The sequence below is a fragment of the Megascapheus bottae genome, chromosome 36 (genome assembly GCF_031878675.1).
Source record: "Megascapheus bottae isolate mThoBot1 chromosome 36, mThoBot2.hap1, whole genome shotgun sequence".
In the NCBI taxonomy this organism is placed as follows: Eukaryota; Metazoa; Chordata; class Mammalia; order Rodentia; family Geomyidae; genus Megascapheus; species Megascapheus bottae.
In genome coordinates, this window is record NC_143544.1 from 1,007,634 (window position 1) to 1,022,912 (window position 15,279).

Sequence of the window (15,279 nt, forward strand, 5' to 3'; positions counted from 1 at the left end):
GAGCATCCTAAAGAAGATGTCGAGTAGCCTGTTGACTATGCAAATCTGGAATTCAGTGTGGAAGTCTAGGCCAGAAGCTCTCAGGATGAAGACAGCACTTGTAGCAATGGAGGTAGGGAGAAAGGAAGCAACACGGTGTTGAATACCATTTGTGGCCTCAGGGACCTGATAGTAAGGGGTAAGAAGAGAAGGAGGAGTTGAGAAGAAGGCAGAGGATGAGTTGCCTTGAACCAGGAGAAAGTCAGAAGTACAACATCTTCAAGAAAGAACAGGGGTGGTTTTTGTCCTGACAAGTGACTTCTTAACCAGGATAAGGAGTGTGAATGCCTGCAGTTTTGTCTGTGGATGGTGAAGGTTGAGCAGATTTCTCTTTCTAAGCCAACCACTTGTCCCTATGAGCAGAAGTGGGTGTTCAGACGTGATTCAGGAGTGTGTGGGACCTAACACCCTCATTTAACTCTCGAGTGACATCAGAATAACAGGAGTTGCCTGTAGTCAGGAAGTGGTTCTCATGGGGTGGGGGGACGGTGGAGGAGGATATTTGATAATGTCACAACCGAGTGACAAGAGATGAAGGGCGAAGGATGGGTGCCAACCATGACTCGAAACCAGACTAGAATTCACGGGACTGATCTCCCAAGCTCTGACAGCCAACAGTCTTGAGTTAAAGAAATTCCAGTACAGAGAGGACAGGATTCAGTTGCTTGCTGAGATTTCATCATTTCTCTCCTGGGAAGGGGTGAGGAGGGGATGGGAAATAGAAGCCCAATAAACAAAGGTTTCTGTACTCCTGGGAGCAGCTCTGCCTGGATAATGGGCATAGCTGGTTGAGATACTTCCCTCCCTGTTGTTGCAGACATAGGCATGAAGAGACATCTATGGGGCAAACTTACAGAGTACTTTCTGTAGTTCAAATATGCAGGAGAGAGAGAGAGAGAGAGAGAGAGAGAGAGAGAGAGAGAGAGAGAGAGAGAGAGAGAGAGAGAGAGAGAGAGAGGGAGGGAGGGAGGGAGGGAGGGGGGGGAGGGAGGCAGGCAGGCAGGCAGGCAGGCAGGCAGGCAGGCAGGCAGGCAGGCACAGATAGAGACAGAGCAGAAGAGAGAGACACTGAGAGAGCCTAAGAGAGAGAGAGAGTATGGGAAAGACAGAAAGAGAAATGGAAAGAAGAGAGAAGGGTGACCCATCTGCTATGGAAGAGAATTATAAAGACAAAGGCCTTCCTGTTGCCATTTAGTCTCAATTATTCACAGTTCTCAATGCTATTACACTGGCTGGCTCTCATAAGTAGCATTTGTCTTTTTATCCTCCGAGAGCTGATTGCATTATTTACTTATATGAAAAAGGGCTTATTGCCTTCCTGAAAAAGGTGGCAAAGTAATTTCTGCTTCCCCTATGAACTCAAAGGCGATGTGGCATCTCTCTGTTGCCCTGCGCCCCCCCGCCCCCCCGTTTTTTCCTTAATGGAGAATGTTTGCACAAAGAGTGGAGGGAAATTGGGGAAGAGAGAAAATCATGGGGAAGTCAGAATGTGCGATCCCTTAAAGTGCTTTAGAAGTTGTTCAGTCTGACCTTTTTATAAGCAGACAGTTTCAACTTCAAGCGGATTCTAGCTAGCCTGGTATTCACATTCCCCAATGTTGGTGGAATACAAGAGATTTGCAGGAAACCACTGAACAATAAAACTAGCCTGGATTTGTCAAATCTGGAGGAAACCAGCTAAAGGTGTTCACTGAAGGAGGGGGGGGTCAAAAGAAGGTGCTGTGGTATAGTTAAGAAAGACCTCTGTGAAATTTAATAAAGATCATGTGAGGATCATTAGTTTTTTAAAATCAAATAAATTTTTAAAAATTAATGAAAAATGTATTTTGGGAGGATGGGTAGGTAAAGAAAAGGAGATGAGAGAAGAGAGACAAGAGCCTGCTTACTCCTGATATGATTGTTTATAAGCCAGAAACAATTTCACCAGGACTAAGCATGCTGCCAATTTGATCTTGGACCTCAAGCCTCTAGAAAGGTAAGAAAATCAATTCCTGCTAGGTTAAGCCAAAAATCAACGTGATAAAATAGACCTTATTAGCACCTAATTGTTTGCAAGAATTCAGGTAAAGGTGTTCTAGGGGAATTTCATTTTATCCTTACTAGCACAGGCACATAGTAGGCAGTGTGCTGAATGGGTGAATCATAGGAGTTGGTTTCTGGCAAGCAACATTGATTGGCGGGTGAGGGAAGGAGAGAGGAGCAAGCTTTTGGAGGAGATGACATTTTCATACTCTTTTCCAACAACATTAATATAGGAATAGTAATCTCAGGTCTGTATTCAGCTCACACAAAAGAACATCTTAAGCACATTGCCTTAAGTCAGGGCTAGGTTTGATTTCTATCTTTGTTAGAAGACACAGAATGGATTCTGTATGTGCACGCATCCTATTCACTTTCCAGACAGCAAGAAAAAGGAAAGGCAAACACTGTTTTGGGTATATTTTATTTTATCAGCAAAACCATATCTTCCCTCCCCACCCAGCAACTTTCTACTTACATCTTGTTGGCCAGAACAGAGTCACATGTTCAATCCTAGCTGCAAGGGAGTCTGGGAAAGATGTTGGTTGGCCCTCATGGCAAACGATCTGGGTTCTGATTCCAATGAGAAGAGAGTGATGAAAGTCAGTTAGATATCTCACAGAAGAAGGATATCTCACAAAGGAAGGGAGTGAGAGCCATCGCAGCCAAGTGAATTTGCTGGTCTTTTCTAGGGAAATTTGAAACCACGAGCCCTTCTTGTTCTGGTCCCTATTGCTTGCTTGAAATCAACATGCAGAGCCGAGTAGAGCATGGGCAAAACAACATCTTTTATTACCACCTGGGAAACAGTGGCTCTGATGGTCTTGAGGTAGGAGTCAGCACATCATCAAGAGTTGGAGATACACATGCCAGGTGAGAGAAAAATGAACCCAGTGGTATCGAGTCTTGTCTGCTGTAAAAAACAAAACAAACTTTTTTCCACTATGGCACTGCTACATCCAGAAGACTTACTCTATTTGGCTGAAGAAAAAAAAATAAATGAGCATCCTGCTGAATCTAAGTGAAGCAATGCCAGTCAAAGGCTGAGTTTTTCTGAGTTCAGGATGCAGCCTACCCAGCAAGAGGAACAGTTAGCACACTGAGCAGTGAGGACTGTCGTTGTTGTTGTTTGATGAATAATATTGATCAGAAGGGAAATCTGATACTATGCAGGAGGCATTAGATGAGAGTCACTGGGAAGATATAATGTGTTTGGATAGATGATTGGCTAAAGTCTAATCGTTGTTGCTTAGCCCGGAGAATGCTTAGGGGATAGAAAGTAAAATTGCAGGAGACTCTAAGATTGTTTAGTGTGAAAGGAAGCCACTGAGACTAAGAGAGGGGTGTGGGACTCAGACTTTAATTGAGGAGAGGCTATTATGGCTCTGACAGAGAAATCCAGGAGAAAACTTACTGGACTTGGTGGCCCTGAGCCAGGCTGCTACCATCCAAGATGGAGAGAATGAATTAATTTGAAGAAAATTTGGAATTTAGGATCCATAGAACTTGAGGATGGATGGGAGGTGAAATGTAGGTGGGTTTGCATCCTGACTTTGTAGTCTTGGGACCGTGAGCAAGTCTTTAATGTCTCTGTACCTTGGTTTTTCTCGCCTTCCCAAAATGAGATCAATGGTTGTACTTACTCCACACAAAGATATAGAATTAAATGAGATAGTGCGTGGCAAATTCTCAACATGGGTTAGGGCATATAGGAGTTATTGAGAACTAAAAACAGCCTTAGAATATTTTAGAGGTCTTTGCTCTTTCCTTGGCTGTATACTAACTGTCATTTTCTGGAAGACTCTTATTGCTTTATTCAGCAATAAGGATCAGGAGAAGGTCAGGGGCTGTCATCTCATTCTTCTTCTGTAAGCTCAGGAAGCTGAGATTTGTGAGTCCCACTTCAAAGCTGTCCCAGACAAAGCCTGCAAGACTGTTTTCTCCAATTAATTGCCGAAAAGCTGGAAGTAAAGGCAGGCCTGACTCAAGTGGCAGAGTACTATTTCGAGGGAGAAAAGGTAAGGGACAGTGCCCGTGGACTGAGTTCAAGCCCCAATACTGGCACAAAATAAATGCAAATCAAAAAAGGCTATGTTAACTGTTCGTTGCTTGAATTATAGAGTTTTACATCTTTGAGAGACTTGAAATGATTCCTACTTAATGCCAGATGTGATACAAGACATACATTATTAATTATTAATTTTTTTATTATTATAAAAGTAGTGTACAGAAGGGCTACCATTTTATAAGTCAGGTAAAGATTACATTTCTTTTTGGACAATGTCACCCCCTTACCTCATGTTCTCCCAGTTTCTCCTCCCATACCCACACACAAATTGTATAGTTCTTTTTCCACAGAGTGCCTAGTGAATATCACTGCTGCATTTGTTTACCCTTTATCTCTCCATTTCTGTGCCTCCAGCATCTGTGAAACTCAAGTATCAAAAATCACTTTGGCTAAAAGGATCCACTCAGGGAGAGAGGGATATGATTGGCTGTTCCTGTGATTGACATTTAGTGACAGTTTGGCTTAATGGGACACACACAAAAAATTTACATGCAGGGTGATTTGCATATATCATGCTCTCAATTTGCCCACACAAATTGGGCACTTAGGTATACAATTACCCAATTAGTAGGAATCTTTTCCTAATTGTGGGGGGCAAACATGATAATTGAGCCCTCAAATGGCTAAGCACTTACAGTTTGCTTCCTTTTTTTTAAGGGAAGGTGGCACTTTGGAGTTTCATGTCAGCATTAAAAGCCCCTGACAGCTAGGAATTCCTTTCCTAAATGGGCATAGATGTCATTTCAGCAAGGGCAGAGACAACATGGTGATAAGAGACAAAGGCAGCAAGGTTTCCACAGGGTTTTGTGATTCTTCACTCTACCCAGCCTTAAGATGCCTTGTTCTTGGATGAGCTTCTGCACCCTCAGGAATTTTGTGGCTAAATGCTGCTGTCTCTGCTAACTTTGGGATCAGCTTTACCTGCCTGGGGCTAGAGAAGCCTCCCCCTGCTGGCTTTTATTTCTCCCAGGATGAAGGACACTCCTGCCTCATAAGCAGGGATGTTCTTATTCTCTACCTGGCTCATTTTCTTCTACTTCATTGGTTCTGGTATTCAGATAGACCCATGGAAGTTTCTAGTTTAGTCTAGCCAGAAAGGAGATCCTTGGTAGAAGACTACCATATAATATTGGACTTAGAAATTCAGAGTCTAGTTGGGTGGGAAGCTACTAGATAACCTTGTGGAGCTGACAAAATTCCCTCCCTCCTTCCCTCCCTCTTTCCCTCTCTCTCCCTCTTTTCCTTTCCTCTCTTCCTTTTTCCACTCTCCCCCTCTCTTCTCCTCTCTCCTTCCCTCCCTCCCCCCTCTCTCCCCCTTCCATCCCTTTTTCCCTTCCCTTCTGCAAATGTGTGTAAGGTATACAGAAAGATGCCCAGAGAGATAATAGGAAAACATTCCAAGAATCATCAGTTGTCCGGTAGATACAAATAAAAAAGACAGCAAGTAATATTGTGCCCTGTCACATGATCACAGGCTCAAGTTTTGGTAAGGATATGGGGGATACTGGAATTCTTTTAAACTGGCATCTGTCAGTGTGATTGAAATAGGGCATACTGACATTTAAACGTGGCTTGGCTGTTTCTGGCAGAGTTATATTTAGCTGCTGATTGGGCAATTCCACTTTTCGGCTTTACCCAAGAAAAATACAAATGTAAGGCTATAAAAAAGATGAAATCATCATAGGTAAAAACTTGAAACAACCTAAGTGTTCACCAGCAGGTTAAAAGGTAGAGAGATGTGTACAAATACCAAAGTCATATTAAGTGAAGTAAGCCAGACTCAAAGGAACTTAGGCTCAATGGTTTCCCTCATTCGTCATAATCAGTAGAAACCTTGGGCTTTACTAGCAGAGATCTGCAATAGAGCAAAATCTTGATACATAAGGCCATATAGTATGAAGCTAATAGAAAGGACCTCCAGGATATTGAAACAAAAGCCATATAATGAATGATTGCTGTCCTTCATGTGCTATGCTGTCTCTCATCTCTTTTGCTGTTCCTTTGTTATCTCATATTGACACAATATCTCACTTTGTTATCTGATATATTGGATACATTTGTATTTGGTTACTTGAAATTGGACAGGGAAGGGGGAAAACCAAGAGGGGGGTGGGGGGGAGGGTAATGGGACCAAGACATGTGGAAGGGTATCAATGTATGTGAATTAATGAACCTTCTATCTGGCAAATATCATGTTACCCTTTTATTAAATACAATAAAAAAATTGGAAAAAAAGGTAGAGAGATAAGAGTATATCTACCCAATGAAATACTACCCAGCCAACAAAAAAGCCAGATGAATTACAGAACCAAACACCACCAACCCCAGTACCAAACAATTCCACCTCAGTGATGCTTCCAAACAGGTTCCCTAAAGAAGTGATGTTGAACTGCTATTTAGAAGTTCACTGCGCTGCTCACTGACAATGTACATTGTGTAACTCACATCCAGGCCATGAGAACAAGTCCCGGGACCCTACCTGTTGCAAGGGCTGTTGGGACATTGGTGTCCCAGGGCTTGGGCCCTGAGAGCAGGGAATTCTCCACAGCAGTAACTCTGAACTTTGCAAAGAAAGAACCACATTCAGCAGCCAGTCATTTCTGGAAGGTTTTCCAGCTCTCTGTGAGAATTGCTTTTTTTTTCCTCCAGTTTTCTACCCAGTTAGTGCTTCTTTCATTGTGCTTTGTGGAAAGGCTTCTGTGCCCAGCCAGCTGGGCTTGCCATGGGAATTCTGAGGTTCACAGATTAACAGCGCACAGACACTCCATCATCCGGAAAACAAGGAAGGATTGCTAAAACACCAAACAGCTCATCAAACAGACGGACTTCAGGTTCTGAAGAGAAAAAGGAGAAACAAGACTGCAGAAATCAGAAACCCAAGAAAGTAGCCACCTCTCCCCGCTTTAATCAGAACATCAGACTACTAAATGTTCACATGTGGAAATGGAGGTGGATCACTTGAGGGCTTGGAAGAGATGGGAAGGGAGGACATGGATCAAGATGCATTGTTCTTTCCAGCTGGTATGCTGGATTGCAACCCCTTTGTTCAGCTACTTAAAGATAATAAAATAGTATTCACTATATATATATACACTCCTTCAAGCAATTCACTTTCTCCCTCTTCTGACATCCTGCTCTCCAGAAAAGAAGAACCAAAAAAAAAAATTACCACTTTTTCCTGTTTAATTTTGCTCCATTTCCAGCTTGGATCATAGCTTTCTCCCCCCACACCCCCAACTTTGTTTCCAAACCAGGGAAGCAAGGGCATTTTTACCCTAGGCATGATGGATGCAGTGCCACTGTATGGATAACCTCAGGTAACTCTGTTTTATAAAATAAAACCTGCTGCTTGGTCATCCTTATCATTAAATCCCATTCAGGAAAAATAGGCTTCATTTCAGCTACAGCCATTTGTGCTTAGAAAGGAGCCACTGGATGGCGTGAAATATTACATGACAAGCGTTCATACTGTTCTTGGATCCTGTCAAATTCCCCAGAAGGTTGTACAACAGGTCAGTGTGTCAGGCTGCAGATAATAGCCTGGACTGACTTTCACTGGAAAGGTGGTTTTCTTTTTGGTACCATGTCTATGGCTATTGCAATGGAGAAACCGAGCTGAGTTGTGTTGCCAGAGAAAGGAATGGAGGCCAGGATGGTTCTCAGGCTGTGTGGCCTTGGTGGGTTTGTGAAATTTTTGCCTCTTGTAATGGATGCATCCTCCTTGTATCTTTGAACACTGTGCTTCCATTTTAATCTTCATTTTCTCTGTGCTTCTTCCCCACAATTGTTTGTGTCCATTGAAAAGGGTCGTTGCTTTAAAGTAGACAGATGCCATATTCATATGTTCAATGGCTGCCCTCGAGCCACCTTTGCTTATTACGGTGCATTAGGTGATGCATTAGTAATGAACAGAGGTACTTTACTTAAGGATCTCCCTATCAATCAGTTGAACATGAGGAAAGAGAGCCATTGCTTATTTATGAGCACTGCAAAAGAGATTATACAGAGCAGACCTTACACATCCTCCTGTTCCACAAACACTATGAAACATTGATTATATGTTTGCCATTAAGTTTATGCTCCCGTTGTCTTCATGTCTCAGATATTATTCATCTCCCTTAAGAATGAAACCCCCTGAAGGGCTGAAAGTTTGGCCTAGTGGTAGAGTACTTGCCTAGCACACACAAAGACCCAGGTTTGATTCCTTGCTACTATGTACATAGAAAAAAGCTGGAAGTGGCACTGTGGTTCAAGTGGTAGAGCTCTAGTCTTGAGAAAACCCAAGGGTAGTGCTCAGGCCCTGAGTTCAAGCCCCAGGACTGGCAAAGAATGAAACGATCTGAAATGTGCTTTAGATGTAAAAATGGAAAGATGTGGATGGGTGGGGGGGGGGAAGAGGGAGGGAGGGACAGAGAAGGAAAATGGGGAGAGTAAAGTTTGCTTGGGAAGGAATTGAATTTTCTTTGTGTGGAAGATACACAAGGCAAGTGTGGTGGCTCATGCCTATAACCATAGCTACTTGGGAGGCTGAAACCTAGAGAGTCAAGGTTCAAAGCCGATCTAGGAAAAAGAAAAAAGTCCCTGAGACTGCATGTCCAACTAGCTTGCAACAGACTGAACTTGTTGCATGGCTCAAGTGATAGAGAACCGACCGCAAGTGGATAAAGAGAGACTATGAGATCCTGAGTTCAAATCCAACTAATGGCACCCCCCCCCAAAAAAAGTTACAGTATGCTGTAGGTTGATACGGATTGATACAGGCTTACACCTGTAACCATATCTCTCCCAGAGGCTGAGACTGACAGGATCACAGTTTGAGGCAAGCTGGAGGAAAAGGCTCATGAGCCACCATCTCAGCGGGAGATGCTTGAAGCAGTGGCATATACCTGTCCTCTCAGTTGTGACAGGGAGCCTAAAATCAGAGGATTGTAATCCTGGACTGCCTAGGCAAAAAGCAAGATGCTACTTTAAAAATAATCAGTGCAGCCTAGCCTCCTGGCAAGCTCATGTTTACAATGTTTAACTGGCCCTTCATCTCAGAAACAATGGTGTGGGTCCATCAGAGGACAAACAGAATGTCACAGACAGGGAATTTTGCAAAAACCCTCTCACCTTTTCACAGACACAAAATTATAGTAAAACAGGAAACAGGTACTGTCATGGCTTTGCTACTCCACTAAGAGCTGTGAATTTAGAATTTGCTGGTCACAGAGAGAGCCTGAATAAATAAATAGCTTGCTGTAACATTTATTGGGGCCTCTATGAAATCTACAATCCCCCCCCCCACATCTCATAATTCGCCAGTAGAGGATGAGATGAGCAGAACCCAGGATGCATGATGGAAGAAAAGGGCTCAAGTCAATCAGACTCTCAGCCCTGTGAAATGAAGCTTCACAGATGGACCAGGCAGAGGAAGAGTTAGCGTGTGTGCACACCTGAGAACCTTATCTCTAGAAGGTTAGAAGCACTTTCCATTGGGCAGTGGTAGGGAAATTGCAGAAATAAAAGGTGGTTGCCATGCCTGCTCTGGTCCTGGGTCTTGAACTAAGATGATGTACAGATTTAAGTAATTATCAGACCCATTGCAATGGCGCTCAACAGGATAGCGGTGGAGGTGGAATTGTAAATAAGTGCGTGATAACACATTGAAACAAAAATAAATTCATAAGAATAACTACAATAACTTAGCCCATGTGCTCATGATGGGTCCTGCGCTAAGTATTTTGTTTTATTATTTTTATTTAGAAACTTGGATACCTTATTGCAATTCTTCTTTAAGTATCTAATATCTATTTGGGATGGATGTTTTAAATCCAATACTTCCTTGTTTTCTCTCGCTCTTATTTGCTCTGTCTATATCTGTCTGTCTCCTCCAACAAGTTGTATTATAAGTTTTTTTTTTTCTTAACCAGTTATAGAGGCACTATTGAGAATAACGTGATTAGGTTTGAAAAGACATGTTGGCTGACAGGACGTGATATGTACTGTGGCTTTTTACACAAATGGGAGCCCAGGCAACCAACCAGGGGCTCACACTTACAGCTCTAGCTAGTCAGGAGGCTGAGATGGGAGGATTGTGGTTCGAAGTCAGCCTCGGGAGACAAATCTCAGAGATTCTTATCTCCAGTTAACCAGCAAAGAGCTAGAAGTAGAGCCGTGGCTCAGGAAAAGAGTGCCAGCCATGAGTGAGAGCCAAAGGAAAGTGAGTCCCTAGGTTGAGGGCCCAATACTGGCACAACACAGATGGCCTATTTTCCTTGAGGATAAGAGGGGAAGGGAGATGAATTTCTTCATGCCTGGGGATATAAGTGTAAATTGTGTTTCCATGTGTGATCTAAAAGGAAATTAAGCACAATTTCACACAGCAACAGAAAGAATCACATATTTAGAAATAAATCTAACCAGGGTTGGGGAGTGGGGTGGCAAGAATGGCTTCTACACCAAAAATGGCAAAATGCTGATGAAAAACTTAAAGCAAATCTACACACAATGACATCTCTTATTTTTTGGGGGGGGGGGAAGGGAAATTGGAATAATTAATATTGTTAAAATAGCCACACCACATAAGCAATCTACAGATTCAATGTAAACTCTTACAAAACAATTTAATGTCATTAAAAAAAAATAGAATCCTAAAATTCATATGGAGGCAACAAAGGATCTCTAATAGCTGAAGCTGTTTTGAATAGGAAGAACAAAGCCTGAGTCAGGACACTGGGTATTTTCCGAATTCATCACAGAACTGCAGTAATCAAGACAGTAATGATACTGGCCTAAAGACAGACATAAAGGCCAGTGGCCAGAATAGCCAGTCCAGAAATAAACCCTGGCAGATATGGTCAGCTGATTTTTTTTTCAACAAGGGGGTCAGGAATGAAGAATGGGGACAGTCACCTCGGCCACAAAGTTGGGAAGAGCTGGATCTACATGCAAGAGAATGGTGATGGACTCTTCACACATGACAGAGCATAGACAGGAGACACAATCGTAAGATCTGAAATCACAAACACCTAGGAGAAAGCCCTGGGTGTGGGGAGAGGGGAGGAGCTTCTTGATAGAGATACTGGTTAAGATTTTGTGAATATGACTAGAATGCATGGGGAACCTGGGCAAAAAGATAAAACTAAAAAGATGTTCAATTAAAAACTCTCTAGCAAAGGAAGCATAGCAAAGGAAACGATCAAAATGATAAGAGAGATATTGTATGATGAGAGGAAACATTTGCAAACATGTATCTGATCATTTTTTTTCTTTTTCTTTTGTTTTTTTTTTGGTGCCAAGCTTGGTACTGGAACTCGGGGCTTGGGCACTATTTTCCTGAGCATTTTTTTTGTCGGTCATGGGGCTTGAACTCTGGGCCTGGGTGCTGTCCCTGAGCTCTTCAGCTCAAGGCTAGTGCCCTACCCCTTGAGCCACAGCCCCACTTCCTGTCTTCTAGTGGTTAATTGGAGATAAAGAGTCTCACAGACGTTAGTTTCCTGGGCTGGTTTTGAACTGCGATCCTCAGATCTCAGCCTCCTGAGTAGCTAGGATTACAGGTGTGCATTTTTGCTCAAGGCTAGCACACTACTACTTGAGCCACACTTCCATTTCTTCCTCTTTTTTGTTTTTGATAGTTTATTGGAGATGGAGGAAGGAGGGAGAGGAGGGAGAAGGAGGGGAGAGAAAGGGAGAGTGGGAAAGACTGGGTAAGGGAGGGAGAGTAAGAAAACAAGCACAGAGGCTGTCATTTATTTTTGTGTGAAGGGAGGTGATTCGGGTTTCTGTTGTGAATTCTACCCCTGACCTTACAGAAGGCTGTGCTCAGAATACCAATCAGGAAATGGGAACAGCTTTGATAAGTGCCGTGATTCCCGGGGAGGACACACACAGTGACCTGTCATAAATGCCATGAAAATGGAATTACGGGTTATGAAGATGTTACATCCATTGCCTCGCTTTAGCTGTCAGGCAGAGTGAGAAGCCGGACGTGCGAAGTTGGTCTAAAGAGGTGGTTCCCAGAGTGGCAGCAGGAATGCACCTCAGGAATTCGAGTTATTTGTTTTGATTTTTAGTGGTGAGGAGAAAGTCATAGCCTGGTCTCTAATAGACTTTCTGTCTCTCTATTACTAGAAATCCCCGTTGGCTCCTCACAGAACCCTGGGGATTTAGGGTAGGGAGAAGGAATTGATTGCAATCTGTCTTTAACTTCCTTGGGTTCTGAAGTCAGAGCTTCGTAGTTCTCTCAAATATAATCTGGGAACCCTTTTCAAACTAATTTGAGCCAGGTGCTTGGTGGCTCATACCTAGATCTCAGGAGGCTGAGATTTAATGATTGTAGTTCAGAGTCAGTCTGGGCAGAAAAGTCAGTGAGACTCTTATCTCCAGGGAACTACCAGAAAGCCAGAAGGGGGGCTATGGTACAAGTGGGTAGAATGCAAGCCTTGAGTAGAAAAGCTCAGGGACAGTGCTCTGATTGCAAGGCTCAGAACTGGCACAACGTTAAAAAAAAAGGTTGTATTAATGTCTATACAGAGTGGCATTGTAAAGATCACACGAGACCAAGTAAATGGCTTGATAGCCGGCTCACAGTGCACACTCAATCAATGTGAACTGTGATTGTTTCACTACGACCCCAGGCTCTTTAGAAAGGAAAAGAGACTTGGGATAAAAGACAGATTGGTCAGGAATGTAAAACAGCTTCAGTTTGGAGGTGCATAGCAGAGAGTTGTGGGGTGTGAAAAGAGACCTAGGTGAGGGTGCGCATGATTGAAGTACTTTATATACACGGATGGAAATAGAACACTGAAATCCATTGGAACTGGTTTAAAAAGGGAAGGAATAAGGGGTGAACTTGAGGGGGGTACATTCTGTTGGTGGCTCAGGCCTATAACCCTAGCTGCTCGGGAGGCTGAGACCTGGAAGACTGTGGTTTGAAATCAAAAGTCCTTTAGATTCCAATTAACCAGTGAAAAAAGCAAGGCTGGAGGCATGGCTGAATTGGTAAAGCACCAAGCTGCCAGAGCCAGCAGAACAATTGTAAGCCCCTGAGTTTAAGTCCTAGTACTGCCTTCCCTCTCTCCCCATGTATTTCACACACACACACAGGCACACATATGTATATATGTGTGTGTATATATATATGTGTATAAATATATATATATAATTTTTTAAAGAAGTCTAAAGAATATAGCAGCAGCTCTTCTTGGCTTCAGGTCAGGTATTATAGTGTTCGGAGCATTCTTTGAGATGGATGCGAACCAGATTGGATCAAGGCTCTGGCTCCTGCTGGTCTCCTTTTATTTTGTCTCCTTTTTTTCTTCAGATATCTAACCAAGTCATGTTCTGAATCTGAAGTATGCCCTCAGGCTAGTGGCCTGCCTTGGTCCCCCTCATGCAGCCGAGCTCTGAAGTGGGGTTTGGGGATGGCGAATGATTTGACTGTTGGAAGCTAGAAGTTCGTTGATGGGTTCATTGTGTGGTGGGCTGTGGGGTGGGGGGTAGAAGCTTAGGAGATGGGCCCTGGTAGAAGGGTGTGCGAATCTGAGCGATGGGAAGCATGCGTCTTCAGGGCGAGATCTTGTCTGCAGTGCCCGACTGTCCCCCTTCTTTCTGTTTCCAGGTAGCCAGAAGGCAAGTTCCTCCATGCTCCATCCTCCTCAACACTGCTCAGAAACCACAGAGCTCAGCCACCACAGATGGAAACCCCTGAGACAATGAGTTTGAAACAAAGCTTGCTTTCTCTAAGTTGATTTGCCTGGGGTTTGTCACTGTGATGGAAAATTGCCTAGCATAGACCTTAAAGGCATCAGGTTGTGTCTTGTGGGGTAACTGCACAAGCTGAACAATTCTGTAGCCCCAGCTAAGAAGATGGTTTGATCAGAAACAATCCACTCAAAATTTCCTCATTGGACGGGACTGGACACACGTCCACACTGTACCTGGCTCCTTATGGAAACAGAGAGGGTTTACTTGGCTCAAGTTCACTTTGAAGACTATTTAGGATAAAAGCTCGGTGTCTGAGGTATATTTCAGGCTCCATGGATATGTTTTTATTCCTTGTACAGAGACAACAGTTCAATTAACATCTAGATATAAAGCATCTTTCTAGTCTGACTGGCAGTAGCTAGGATAATGTTATTTTTCTTCTTTAATTTTTTTTATTGTCATAGGGTTTATAAGTGGTCATAAAGCTTGGCTTTTTGTTCTGCTATCTGCATCTTCCATGGCACAATAACAATGATAAAGAGAACTTATTGGAGAGTCTCTCTTTAGCTGCTAGAGGGCTGTTTGGAGGGAGATTGATTTGGTCCTTTTTTTTGCCAGCTGTTCTCTCTCCATAGTGGCTGAAAGGAGGATGCTGGTGTTGTGGGGAGAACTGAAAATGGATGAGAATGAAGGTGCATTTGTTCTGTTTTGAACTCTATTAAAACCATGATAATGCAACCCTTTAAATAGCATTTGAATTCAAAAACAATGCAAATGAGCAAATATTTATCGAGAGCTGTCTATGGCTCGCAGAATACTGTAGGGTCTTGGAGTGTTAAAATCTGTGGTCAGGATATGGACTTTCCACTAGGGAAGAGACCCGAGGCTGAGCTCTAGGTTAGTGTAGTTTAAGTTTTTATTAGGTTTCCATCTTTGATACATAAAAAGCGGTCCCTATTAAAGGTCTCTGCAAACGTGTTGCTTCTTCATGAATACATTCTATGTTCTTTGTTTCCTGGCTTTTCTGAAATGCGTGGTCTATGGCTGCTCTCATTTTCTTCACAGGCAGAAGCCTTTTGAATTTAGTGTAATCCCATTTAAGACTGGAGTCGAAAGAAGCAATGAAATCTTAAGGCACACTTTGGTTAATTAATCTTCAACTCTTGTGCAAAGTGAAATTTAAGGAAAACTTGTGAGGGGGGCTGAAGTCCTGGCTGGAGGCATATTTAGTTCTGTCCAAATTCATGGTCTGTGCTGACAGTAATGGTTGAGGTATTACTTATACACAATAAAATTCATAAAACTTAGATATATACATGTGATTAACTTTTACCTATCTATATATCTGTATAAGCTATATGTATGTGTTCATAATTTTATCTACAACTATCTACTATCATTTATCTAGTCTACTGTATTTAAACTATCTGTATTCGAACTCTATTTTGCCTTTCTCGTTTTCAGCT